Raw genomic sequence first — 13,403 nt, 5'->3', positions numbered from 1 at the left:
AAAGAAATAGTCAACAAGAAAATTGAAAACACTTTCTTATAAGCTCCAGTTTTAGGTAACCAATTTCAATTCTTCATGAAAAGTAGATTACTTTTCTTAACTGCTTCTGTTTTACCACAATGAACATTTTTTTCATTTATGATTATGTATTAAAGTTACAAGTATTGCTCACATTTTACTGCGCTTATGCTGTATGAACGCAGTAGGGTAAGAAAGCAAATGACCCAAGATGCTCTAACATGCTTTATGAAATTTGCTCACATGCCCTACTGCGCTCTTACAGCATAGACGCAAGTAAAACTGTTATCTCTCCTTAATTATATCATTATATTTTTCAAACATGTACTTTTAACCAATGTGCATAAAAACATGGATAAAAAATTCAAACTAACACAGTTGATAAAGTTATTGTATTTAAGAAACAAAAAGTATGCACCTGTACATTAATGGTTCTTAAAGGTAATTCTGGAGTTTAAATGCATAGTTATTAATGACTTAATTTTTTGCATCAGCGCGCCAAACTCAGTTTTGTATTTACTGATAAAAGTTAGTCATACAGTTGTTATTTTGATTCTAGAACGACAGCGTATTAATTGATTCGCATTTATCATTTTCCATGTATCGAGCTTCTTTAGTCCAGCAAATTACTTATCCATGTCAGTGACGTCAAGCGTTTGATGAGAATAACATGAACTATTCATGAATGACAATTTTGACAAATCATGTTCATGAACTCCCACTAAGTTCATGAACTCCTGCTTAGTAAATGAACTTGACAGTTCATGAACATTATTTTTCCAAAATGTCATTCATGAACTAAATTCATGAATAGTTAATGTCATTCGACACAAGGTGATAATTTCATCATTACTACACATCCATTTATAACAGTTTTAATTTCTTATGACGCATATAAACACAATTAGTAAGAAACCATTGAATTGCTCATTTCAGTCCTTGACATTTACATCTAGTCTCTGTACCCAGGTCCCTTTTCCTTATACACTTGATGATGAAACGCATCTGCGAAAAGATTTTTTGCAGTCATTCTTTGCATGATTGTTTTTGTTGAAGTGGTCTTTTCTTAACTCTGGAAGCCTTTCGTTGTCTAAGACTTTGACATCCATCTTCCAACCTGAAAAATATTTCTTTTATTTATTTGTACTGCCAACATTTTCAAATAACTAACGGCCAGTTGGTTATCAAATCAGTGCGAATTAAGATTTCAATGTTGCAGGTATATAAATTAATGATAGCTTATTTAATTCTTTCGAACCAAAGAGCTCAAATTTATTGAGTCTGATTTTTTTTAAAGATTCTCATTAGTGTTTGTCTGTTACATATAAAATCCACTCCACACATCCAACCATATTGTTTTCAAAACCAGAATGAAAATCTTACCATTTGCTTTAAAAAATAGTCTACTCACTGATGGATTTGACAATTTACGGCTTTGAATGTTTTTCTCCTTCACTGGTTGATTCGTTTGAGGACTGATGATTTATTTGTTAGCTCCTTTGGGTTGGCTAAAATAGACGAAACAACATTTCAGACACTTAACCATAATTTGCTTGCATAGTGGTTATTTAAAAGGTCAAGGGTTGGTAGCGATGCAAAAGTCCATTGAAGGACCAAAATTTAAAAATGTTAAAAAAATCAATTTCTTCTTAGTTTTGAGGTTCAATATTTAACAAGCATGATTCATACCCATTTATCCATTGCAACATGAGAAGCTGTAATTAGGATTTGAGCATATTTTATGATATAAGATTTTATCAGATTTCAAATCAAAAAGCTATATTGTCTTTTAACATAAAGAGTATATTTGTGACTGAGTCGAAGTTATTGAAACTGTCCAATCAACAATGTCTTTGTTTTGATTGCAGCTATATTTAAAAAGATATTAACATATTTGTAACCCGGAAATGATCTCTCATCCACTACTTTTCATTATTAACCTAAAGAACTTTTATTTTTTATTTGACAAGATATAATAACGAACTCACAACATTGTTAAATAGGTAGTCTGGAGCATTTTGACATGAAAACAAAGTGATAATGTCAACAGACTTTTTAGAATAAATGTGAAAGTTTTTTTATAAAAAATATTAATATTCTAATATAAAATTTGTTAACTCCCTACTTACATGTCGCCAAAAATATATGTTTCACTCCCCTAAAAGATCGTTCCTCAAACAATAAAAACTTTTTGAAAGGTTTTAGTTTTTGACCTTCCCCACCCACTTTTGCATCGCTGCCGGCCCATTACAATTGATCCTTTTTCTCGACAAAAATAGCTTACCAACGTTAAGAAACAAATTTAAAAGCTGCTTTAATATATATATAAATTAAGTATTAGCTGAACGCTAGCCAAAAACAAGCATTTAACTGTGTTTCTACACAAACGTATTTCGTATGTTTGTCGCGAAAATGTATTACAACAAAACATATTTGCTCATTACTTCAAAATGTTGCTATGTTATTTTAAACAATAATATTAGCGTAAAAGATCGTTATAAACGTTACTGAATTATACTCCTTACATCGCTTGAACTTACCTTAAATAAACGAAACAAGACATCAGTTTATTTGGCGCATTATTTCGACAAAAATGGCGGGCGTTCGAAACTATCTCCGCCAGTGAAGAGCGTTTCGTCTTAAATGCGTAACCGTTAGAATATAGTTATATAGCTACGTTAGAATATGGCTATAGTATTTTGTAAATATTATATTTAACCGGTTTAACAACTAATTAACCAGTGTTGACCACAGGTGCTCGTCACATTGCCTGGATACAGTAATTTTATATAAAATAAAAAAAAAAATTATTTTTTTTTTTTTTTTTTTTTTTTGACAAGATAGTGAATATATGTCATTTTAAAAAATATTCCACATTTTTCATGAAAAAAAGTTACTAATAACTTGACAAAATCTTGACAAAAAATAAATAAATAAATCTATTAAAAAAAAATATATATAAAAAATATAAATTACTGTATCCAGGCAAGGTGACCAGCAATCCATGGCACCTTACATGATACATATGATATATGTGGTGCTTTAATTAAAATAAATTTAATTTTAATGTTCATGTTATTTTGATATGGAATTTTCTTTACGTTTGTTATTTTTTATTTATAATCTTTGGGTTATAACTGGGCCAAATGTGTTACACTAAATGCACCAGCCAGTTGTAACCACAGCTACCTCAACTTCCTGCCTGTTGCTGATGCAACTACTTGTTTTTGTACAAGTTTCCTTTCAAAGACATATGCAGAACATTTTAAGAACTTGCCATGTTCATAAGCTGTTCCTATGATGTGCCAAATTGTTTAAAAAGAACATTTCAAGAACATATTAAGAACATAAAAGTTCATAAACTATTCTTTAAATGTGCCAACTTGTCTTTATGAACAGTTCAAGAACATTTTAAGTGCAAACACTATTCATGAACTGTTCTTATATTGTACTTAAGACTTTAATATAGAACAGTATTAGAACAACAATAGTCTTTAAAAAATTCAAGAACTGTTCTTAAAAAGTATTCTTGAACTGTTCAAGTACAACTGTTCTTAAAAGTGATCAGTTACTGTTCTAGTACAGTTTTGCATAGTTCTTGAACAGTAATTAAACACAAGAACATCATTTCACAGAGGAATGGAGCATAGATGCTCATTAATGAGCAAATGCTCTATTTCCCACAAATTGTTTTCAAAGGTTTTCAAATTTGGCATTCTTCCTTTCCAATAGATATTCTTCCTTTCCATCAGATGCTTTCGTTGTGGATGAGTCTAAAATTAGCAGAACAGCTGGTAAAGGGTTAATACTGAAACACAACTTCTGTTGTTGACAAGTTGTGTGTTTACTAAATATCAGTAAAGAATAAGACCACATTTATTAAGTTGCTATTTCTGTTATTTACCAAAATCAACAAATCATTTTTAGACTTATCCAAAGTAAATAATCAGATAAAAAAGGATGATGGTAGACTATGGTAAACTGTCACAGTGGCTGACCATGGTCAACCTTGGTGTACCATGGTAGACCATGGTTGAAATGGTGACTCTCGGAGTAAAACTTTTGTACCATGGTCTACTGTGGGGTTTTTCACGGTACTTGATGGTTGACCTTCAAAAACCATGGTATACCATGGTGATCTTTTTTTGTACCATGGTAGACCATGGTCGACCATGGTCAAACCATGGTATACCATGGTGATATTTTTTTGTACCATGGTAGACCATGGTCGACCACGGTCGACCATGGTAGACCATGGTCGACCATGGTCGACCGTGGTCCAGGCAATGATTTTCCCATGGTACTTGATGGTTAACCATGATAAAACATGGTTGACCGTCAAAAACTGTCAAAAACCGTGGGGACCATGGTCGACCATGGTCATTATTTCGCCGGGGTAAGCCAGAGTTATGGGCCTGCTGATTGTGTGTATTTTTTCTGGAACATTTATACCAAGTTTCATCTGAATATCTTATTTTTTTAGATTTGGTCAGGGTTCAATGAAGTTTTTGCACTACAGTAATTACGCCTTGATCGAAGGCTATGTCAAATTTACATCCACTTTTTTCTTTGAAAAAACAACAACAAACATACTAAATCATTTAAAAACTGCACCTTAAACTTATAGTAGCATTGTATTATATATTTTTACCTCATACAAATGAACTGCATAAAATAACCAAAATTTCACATTTAATAAAAAAAAAATACAACAATATTAAACTGGTAAATACCTTGGGGAAAATCACAAAAAGAACATAACATATGGTTTATGTTTAAATAAATCTGAAGATGCGCAGGAAAAAAGGCAACATTTTTTTGTAAAAAAGTAGTTTCTTCTCTGGAGTCATTATAAAGCCTTCAATAAAGGATAGCCAAACATTTAGCCATGTCATTAAGTCACTTAGAAAAATAACATTAACAACATCAAACATAGTTTAATTTAGAAGAGAGGTATCAAATTGCTTGTGAGGAAAGATTTACCTCAAAGCAATAAGTAAGGTAAAAAAAAAACTCAAATAAAAAGTAAGGTAAAAAATTACCTCAAATAAAAGTAAGGTAAATATTTGCCTAAAAGTAAAAAGTGAGGTAAAAATTTACCTCAAATAAAAAGTACGGTAAATATTTGCCTCAAAGTAAAAAGTGAGGTAAAAATTTACCTCAAATAAAAAGTACGGTAAAAATTTACCTCAAATAAAAAGTAAGGTAAAAATGATTCTGATTGTATTTTTTTAAATGTCTTCAGTTAATTGATAATTTTCTCCTTCAAATGTATCATTTTGAAAGTAGAAAAAGTGCTTGCCATGATAAGCCCCGTCTGTTTTTTCAGCTGATCAAGGGGCACAACTTCAGAAATATTCATCTAGATAAGTGGGCCTAATGCTTAGCAGATTTATATTTGTCATAAAATATAAGCTCAGGTAAGCAACAATTTAATTTAATCTGAGATTTTTAAGAGAGCGACCACTGCAGTTCTGCAGCCAAATAAGGGGCATAATGCAATATTTTTTTAATCCAGAGTTATCAGTGTAGCTACATAATTGTGCTCATTGTCACTAGGAATATTGATGATAATGAACAAAGTTGCATGTGAATAATAATTTTGAAGACTTTATTATGTTAAAGCCAAGTTAACACAAAAATCATGACTTCATCGAACTATCATTTAAAGAGGCATAACTTGATAATTATTCCAGCCAGAGTTAACGGCCAAAAATTCTACACTTGCACACATAATAAATGTGAATTATAATTTGTGTACTATTTATCATGTAAATGGCTGTTCAGTTTTGGCCATTTGTTCTAAAAAATTGCATTTTCTCTATCATGAGATGAGGCCAACCGCCATAATGATAAAGGGCTTTAAAAATAACTCAAAAAAGTTTTTTCCAGAAGAAATTGTCAACCTAAAATCATTCATGGATTTTTCATGAGAATTCTTGATTAAGCATTTACATTCGTAACTTATATTCAACAAAACTTCCCTACATATCTATTTTCTAATCATTTTAACCTTACCAGCCTTGAAATCAAATACAAATGGTTAAATCTTATCATGTTTTAGGACCAGAAACATAATTATTTCAACTTTTAATTGGCCTTACTTCATCAAAGTAAGCTCAGAGCTCATAGGAATCTATCTTTGTTTTAGGACCAGAAACAATTATTTCAGAAGAACTTTTTGTTGGCCTAATAACATCAAAGACAGCTCAGAGCTCAAAGGAATCTATCAATGTTTTAGGACCAGAAACATAATTATTTCAGAAGTGCTTTTTGTTGGCCTAATAACATCAAAGACAGCTCAGAGTTAATGCATTAGCATCTCAGTGAAAATGTTTTTCATAGCTCAACTCTTAACAAGAGTTTTTTTCATAGCTTTAACTCAAGATGAACATATGTTTTGTACCTCCTTCAGGCATGGGATGTTTCTTTTGAAAACTGCATGCAAAATTACATTAAATACCTTTGTACACTCATCATGTTAAATACACTTTCATTTCCATGTTGAAAAAACTCTTTCAGTGAATTTAGACAATACTTCTGGTATAGTTTTGACATTCCGATATCATTGAACTTAAAAAGCTTGATGCCGATATCATTGAACTTAAAAAGCTTGATGCTAATGCAGCTGAAATACAAATATCATGTCTTTGATCAAAGACTTTCACCTATTAAAGCTGCAATGCCTCATTTATTTTGTTATGTAATTTTTAAGACCCACAAAACATTCTCATAATCTTTGATAAAGCAACAAAAATGTGGACACATCTTTTTGATAATCATTAATCCATCTCTCACTATGTAATTTCATCAAGGGTATTATAGTCTTTAAAGAAGGACTCTTCTTCCCAAATAAGCATTACAACAATTAATACAATTTTTACTGAAAAGGATAAATAAATATCGAAAACAATGTTTCTTATGAAGAATACTGTGTTTAATTTGAAAGAAATGTGCAGAAAATACGTTATTTCTACCTAATGAGATGATATAAGTGTCTTCGTAAATCTTTAAGGGCCCACCAGTTATTTAATATTTTTGCATTTTCATCTATTAAATACACGGTTACAATCTTGTTATCAGTAATTATTATTTTCCATAAATACATTATTTAGTAAGTAGTTAAAGATTAATCACTTAAAGTATATGATTATTTTATTGATTATAAATACAAGTATCACTTTAAAGTCTGGCCATGCCTATAGGGACTGCACTATGGCTTGACCTCATGGCATTCTCCCACATATTGTATGGGCAGATTTGAAAAATACTGCCATCTAATTGGATAAAATATAATTTCGACCACTTAGGGTTTTTAGGCAAATGTTTTGCAGTTAATTAATTTAAAACTCACACCAGTGGGCAATGTGATCAGTTGATAATGCCAGACCGTCAATTAAACAACATGAAATTGCTCAAAACATCTTCTGTTTCCCGTTTCTGTATCTTATGGTTAATCCTTGGGTTCATGCAGTTTTCTGGAAATCTTCTAGAAATTTTAAAAACAACATCTTGACTGAATTTGTCTGAAAAAATAGACTCGATTACATTATCTAAAAATAATTTTCCAAGAAAATAAACTCTCAAACAATTTTTGTATAAACAAGAGATGTTTGTCAAACATTATGCCCCCTGAGCGCCAAGTTGCCAGAAATATTTGGACAATTGAATGAAATATGCATGGACTGAAATGACAGCTGATTTGTCATTGGATGCATATGAGGCAGGTCATCTACTGGTCATACCTAATCTTCATGTCAAGTTTGATGACCATAGGTCCGGGAATTGTTGAGTTATCACTCGGACAAGCTTTGGTCTTCCAACAGACCGACCGACATGTGCAAAGCAATTATATAACCCCTCTGCTTCGAAGGGGGGCATAATTAAACTAGATGTTCACTGAAAACTGATACTTCAACTCATGCATTTAGTGACATATAAATTTCTACTGTCTACTATATAAGAAAATAAAATATGGACAATCAGAAAACCTTTTTTCAGCTTACAGTCACACTGACCTTGACCTTTGACCCACTGACCTCAAAATCAATAGGGTTCATCTGCTGGTCATGACCAATAAGCCTACCTAGTATGAGGTCCCTGGGTCAAAGCGTTCTCAAGTTATTGATCGGAAACCGTTTTTCATGTTAAGGTCACACTGACCTTGACCTTTGACCCACTGACCTCAAAATCAATAGGGTTCATCTGCTGGTCATGACCAATACACCTACCAAGTATGAGGTTCCTGGGTCAAAGCGTTCTCAAGTTATTGATCGGAAACCGTTTTTCATGTAAAGGTCACACTGACCTTGACCTTTGACCCACTGACGTCAAAATCAATAGGGTTCATCTGCTGGTGATGACCAATACACATACCAAGTATGAGGTTCCTGGGTCAAAGCGTTCTCAAGTTATTGATCGGAAACCGTTTTTCATGTAAAGGTCACACTGACCTTGACCTTTGACCCACTGACCTCAAAATCAATAGGGTTCATCTGCTGGTCATGACCAATAAGCCTACCTAGTATGAGGTCCCTGGGTCAAAGCGTTCTCAAGTTATTGATCGGAAACCGTTTTTCATGTTAAGGTCACACTGACCTTGACCTTTGACCCACTGACCTCAAAATCAATAGGGTTCATCTGCTGGTCATGACCAATACACCTACCAAGTATGAGGTTCCTGGGTCAAAGCGTTCTCAAGTTATTGATCGGAAACCGTTTTTCATGTAAAGGTCACACTGACCTTGACCTTTGACCCACTGACGTCAAAATCAATAGGGTTCATCTGCTGGTGATGACCAATACACATACCAAGTATGAGGTTCCTGGGTCAAAGCGTTCTCAAGTTATTGATCGGAAACCGTTTTTCATGTAAAGGTCACACTGACCTTGACCTTTGACCCACTGACCTCAAAATCAATAGGGTTCATCTGCTGGTCATGACCAATAAGCCTACCTAGTATGAGGTCCCTGGGTCAAAGCGTTCTCAAGTTATTGATCGGAAACCGTTTTTCATGTTAAGGTCACACTGACCTTGACCTTTGACCCACTGACCTCAAAATCAATAGGGTTCATCTGCTGGTCATGACCAATACACCTACCAAGTATGAGGTTCCTGGGTCAAAGCGTTCTCAAGTTATTGATCGGAAACCGTTTTTCATGTAAAGGTCACACTGACCTTGACCTTTGACCCACTGACCTCAAAATCAATAGGGTTCATCTGCTGGTGATGACCAATACACATACCAAGTATGAGGTCCCTCGGTCAAAGCGTTCTCAAGTTATTGATCGGAAACCATTTGGTATTCCGACCGACCGACCGACAGACAGACAGACCGACCGACCGACCGACATGTGCAAAACAATATACCCCACTTTTTTCAAAAGGGGGCATAATTACCCCAAAACCTTGCTAACTATCAAGTATAATTATTAATAATAATGATCAGTTATTCTTGGCAGAATATTTCACAAGAAATCATGAACAACTGTTAGAAACTGTCAATTTATTCTTTATGACATCTAACAGCAGACTGACTTTATATTTATTATCTGTCAAATTTTCTCCTCTAATTTACCTTCACAAGACATACTTTCATCAATTGTAATTGCATTTTGATTTACTTTTTCACTGGCATGGCTCCAAGTGGGCACTGACCAGCCACATCGTTTCATAGAAATCTGCATTTTGGTTACAGATATATGCAAGAAAACAGACATTAAATAAAAGAAATGTATATAAAAAATGGGGATGCAAGCCAAGTTGAGCCCCCCCCCCCCCAGCCGGATGATGTACTTTAGCCCATGCAGCTATATGTAATGCCCCAGCTTTCTACTTTGTTATGCAGACATAAATCTTGATATATATTTTTATTACAAGATATTTTATTAACAAAACATTTAATCTGCCAACCCATACTGCTATACAAATAATATCAACATCGTTCACAATTATAGTGTTTTTTGCGAGTATCATAATGTCAAATGCTAAAAAAACTTTCGAGTACAAACTTTTCTTGCAGAATGCACGAATCAATACTTTAAATGGTCAGCATTTAGGAAATATAAAAAGTCAATGGCCAACAGACCTCCAAATACATTTCCTATAAATAAAACAGTGAATTGACAGATTTGTACACAAAAACACTGATTTCTAGTGATTCACGACCCCCAAAGAGGTGTTATTTAGACTAGGTATGAAAGTTCCACTTGTGTACTAAACATTAAATAAATCTTAGACAAAATATATGTTGAACATAACCACTATGTATTTGATACAGTTACCCAATCCCCGTAGGATTAAATGCAATGAAGTTAAAATGTAAAAAATAAGAAGCTGATCATTTAAGTCGGTCCAGCATGTTCACCATGTTTTAAAAAATTACAAAGCATTCAGCCTCAAAACCTACAAAGATGGAGAGTCGCCACGGGTCTGATATGGTATATAACCATGTATTGATTCATAAGAGAAAAAAAAGGGAAAAATCTGTCTGAGAAGTCACTTTGGAATCGGTGTAATTTGCCCCTCTCAATTTGTAATTAGCTCAATATCCCTAAATCATACTTTACCACTCACATACCATGCTTTATCTGTCCATACATCAGTTATCTCCCCCTAACACAGGTCAGGAAGCAAACGGTGGCACTTAGATGATAAGTAAGGTCCATTGGAAGCATAAAGCTGATAAGCCCAATTATTATAATTAATGCCCAGAGCATTGGTAGTAGATCCTTAAAATTTTGAACAAAAAACATTTGGATACAAAAAGAAGTCAACTTAATATTGCAGAAATGGTTTACTGAGATAAAAAAATCTTGCTTTTTAGTATTTCCTTGAAAAAAATTAAATAGCTAACTCATTTCACAAAATAAGATTTGGTCTTCCTAAACAAGGGAGATAGCTATAATACAAATGATCAAACTCTGATACATTGTTAGTTCCCTTGCCCACAAAAAGTTAGGAATTCTGGGAATAGGCTAAATTGATAAATTAGGAAATCTCTTAACAGTGACTCTAATCACACAACAATGAGATTATACTAAGAACAAGAGCTGTCACAGTATGTGACGAATGCCCCCGAATGTGACATTGACCTACGAACAAGGTCAGTACATGAAAAGTTGATCTTGCCTTTACGTGTCAAATACATATGGCAAGTTATTTTAAATTGCCTCTGAACATAAAAAAATACCACCCATACTTGACAACCTACACTGTTATGTCCTTATATTCAGAATTCCCTTGTGAATAAACACTTAGTGTATCTTTCACCTTAGAGGTAGGGACATGGGTCTTGCACACGACACGTTGTCTTCGTATGTGGAACACATGTAGCAAGTGATTTTAAAATCTGTCCATACAAGGGAAAGTTACAGCCCGGACACGACAACCTATACTCCATGTCCTTAAATGCAGCACTCCATTGTGAATAAACACTATGTGTGACCTTGACCTTTGAGGCAGGGACACGGGTCTTGCACACGACACGTCGTCTTGGTATGTGGAACACATGTGGCAAGTTATTTTAAAATCTGTCCATACAAGAGAAAGTTACAGCCCGGACACGACAACCTATACTCTATGTCCTTATATGCAGCACTCCATTGTGAATAAACACTAAGTGTGACCTTGACCTTTGAGGTAGGGACACGGGTCTTGCAGGCGACACGTCGTCTTGGTATGTGGAACACATGTGGCAAGTTATTTTAAAATCGGTCCATACAAGGGAAAGTTACAGCCCGGACACGACAACCTATACTCTATGTCGTTATATGCAGCACTCCATTGTGAATAAACTCTAAGTGTGACCTTGACCTTTGAGGTAGGGACACGGGTCTTGCACGTGACACGTCGTCTTGGTATGTGGTACACATGTGGCAAAGTTATTTTAAAATCTGTCCATACAAGAGAAAGTTACAGCCCGGACACGACAACCTATACTCTATGTCCTTATATGCAGCACTCCATTGTGAATAAACACTAAGTGTGACCTTGACCTTTGAGGTAGGGACACGAGTCTTGCACGCCACATGTCGTCTTGGTATGTGGAACACATGTGGCAAGTTATTTTAAAATCTGTCCATACAAGGGAAAGTTACAGAGCCGGACGTACGGACCGACGGACGTTGCGATTTTAATATGCCCACCTTTGGGGGCATAAAAATAAAATTATCGAAAATCGTAATTTTCTGAAAATTATATTATACCAGGACTAATCATAAAATAATCCATTTCCTGATCAATAAGCCACTGAGTGTCCCATTAGGGATATAAATTGCTTAAATATTGGAATTATTCTCACAGTTTGTACAATTACCGCTCCGATAACAAGACAATGCTATCAATTTCAGCGTCCCACATTCTGTAGATGTCCAAGGAGGGAAGACACTTTTGTGGAGCAGAAGAGTGGTAAAATCTGCGGACATTGATCAAACTTTCAGTCTGAATCAATAGACGAGCGATTTCCCGGACATATTCTGTTCTAGGCTAATAGCTTCCCAATTCTCTTCACAAAAGGTTATAGTTTTTTCTTTCTCTAATGAATAATAAAACTCGCGTATTTACAATTTCTGTTAATTAAGGTCGAAATTCAAAGAACACCAAACATGTAAGGTCAAGTCTCGATGGACGTTCATTTTATTGGTCATTTCCATTGAAGTGACGAAAAGCTGGGAGCTAACAAGCATGGGAAAAACAGGTTGCGTTCGAAGTCACGGAAATGCTTTTCTGACAGATTATGTACTAATCCCTGTCGGATAATGGAAACGTAGTTTCACCATGACAGTTTCCCCATAAACGAATTGATCGCAACTCCTTGCCACAGGCTCAACATCATACTAATGAGATTTTACAAATGTATATACAGCATCAAATGATATAAAATAAACCCTGTGTTTGTGTTGTTATGATACACAATCATTTTTTTTATCACTCAATACTTTTTGAAAATACTCTGAAATTTCCCATATGGACATAAAAGTCTAGAATGTTAAATAATAGAAGTGTTGAATGATTTATTTCCCATAAGATGGATTTGTCTTTAATAAAGCCACAGCATTTATAGCTGAATCTTAAAATGGTCAATTAACCCCTGCTCTAAATTTATAGGCCATCCTTCAAAAAATGTTTGTTTGCATGCGTACTAGTCCTACCAATTTACTGAAATTACACAGATTTAAATTTTAATGACTTCTGACATGGAAGAATTAAGATATCAGGGTTTAAAAAAGATCCTGACTTACATATAGGCCAGATTCAAAATATTTTTTGTTTCCTCTCCTAAGACCCTGCGCCACATTTCAATAAGAATTTTTTTATCTTACTATTAAACCTTTCACTGCTTACTAGGGCTCAGGTTCAACCGTAAAGTAACCAGCAGAATCCA

At 34.2% G+C, this 13,403-nt stretch overlaps 1 protein-coding gene and 1 long non-coding RNA gene across 10 annotated transcripts in view; both read right to left on the bottom strand.

Annotated features, from left to right (window-relative positions):
• Positions 1 to 13,403, bottom strand: part of LOC128238446 (dystrophin-like) — a 198,707-nt gene that overhangs the window by 47,285 nt on the left and 138,019 nt on the right. The window lies entirely within an intron of this gene.
• On the bottom strand, positions 878 to 2,769 carry LOC128238449 (uncharacterized). Of its 2 annotated transcripts, XR_008261706.1 has the most exons (3): positions 2,559 to 2,769; positions 1,430 to 1,526; positions 878 to 1,135 (listed from the first exon to the last, which is right to left on the bottom strand). It is a non-coding gene; the product is annotated as an uncharacterized LOC128238449 (long non-coding RNA). The 2 variants fall into 2 exon arrangements; XR_008261705.1 differs by lacking the exon at positions 2,559 to 2,769 and having other exon boundaries at positions 1,430 to 1,695.

This window comes from Mya arenaria, chromosome 6 (assembly GCF_026914265.1).
Source record: "Mya arenaria isolate MELC-2E11 chromosome 6, ASM2691426v1".
NCBI lineage: Eukaryota > Metazoa > Mollusca > Bivalvia > Myida > Myidae > Mya > Mya arenaria.
This window is presented reverse-complemented; position numbering and strand designations above follow the sequence as displayed.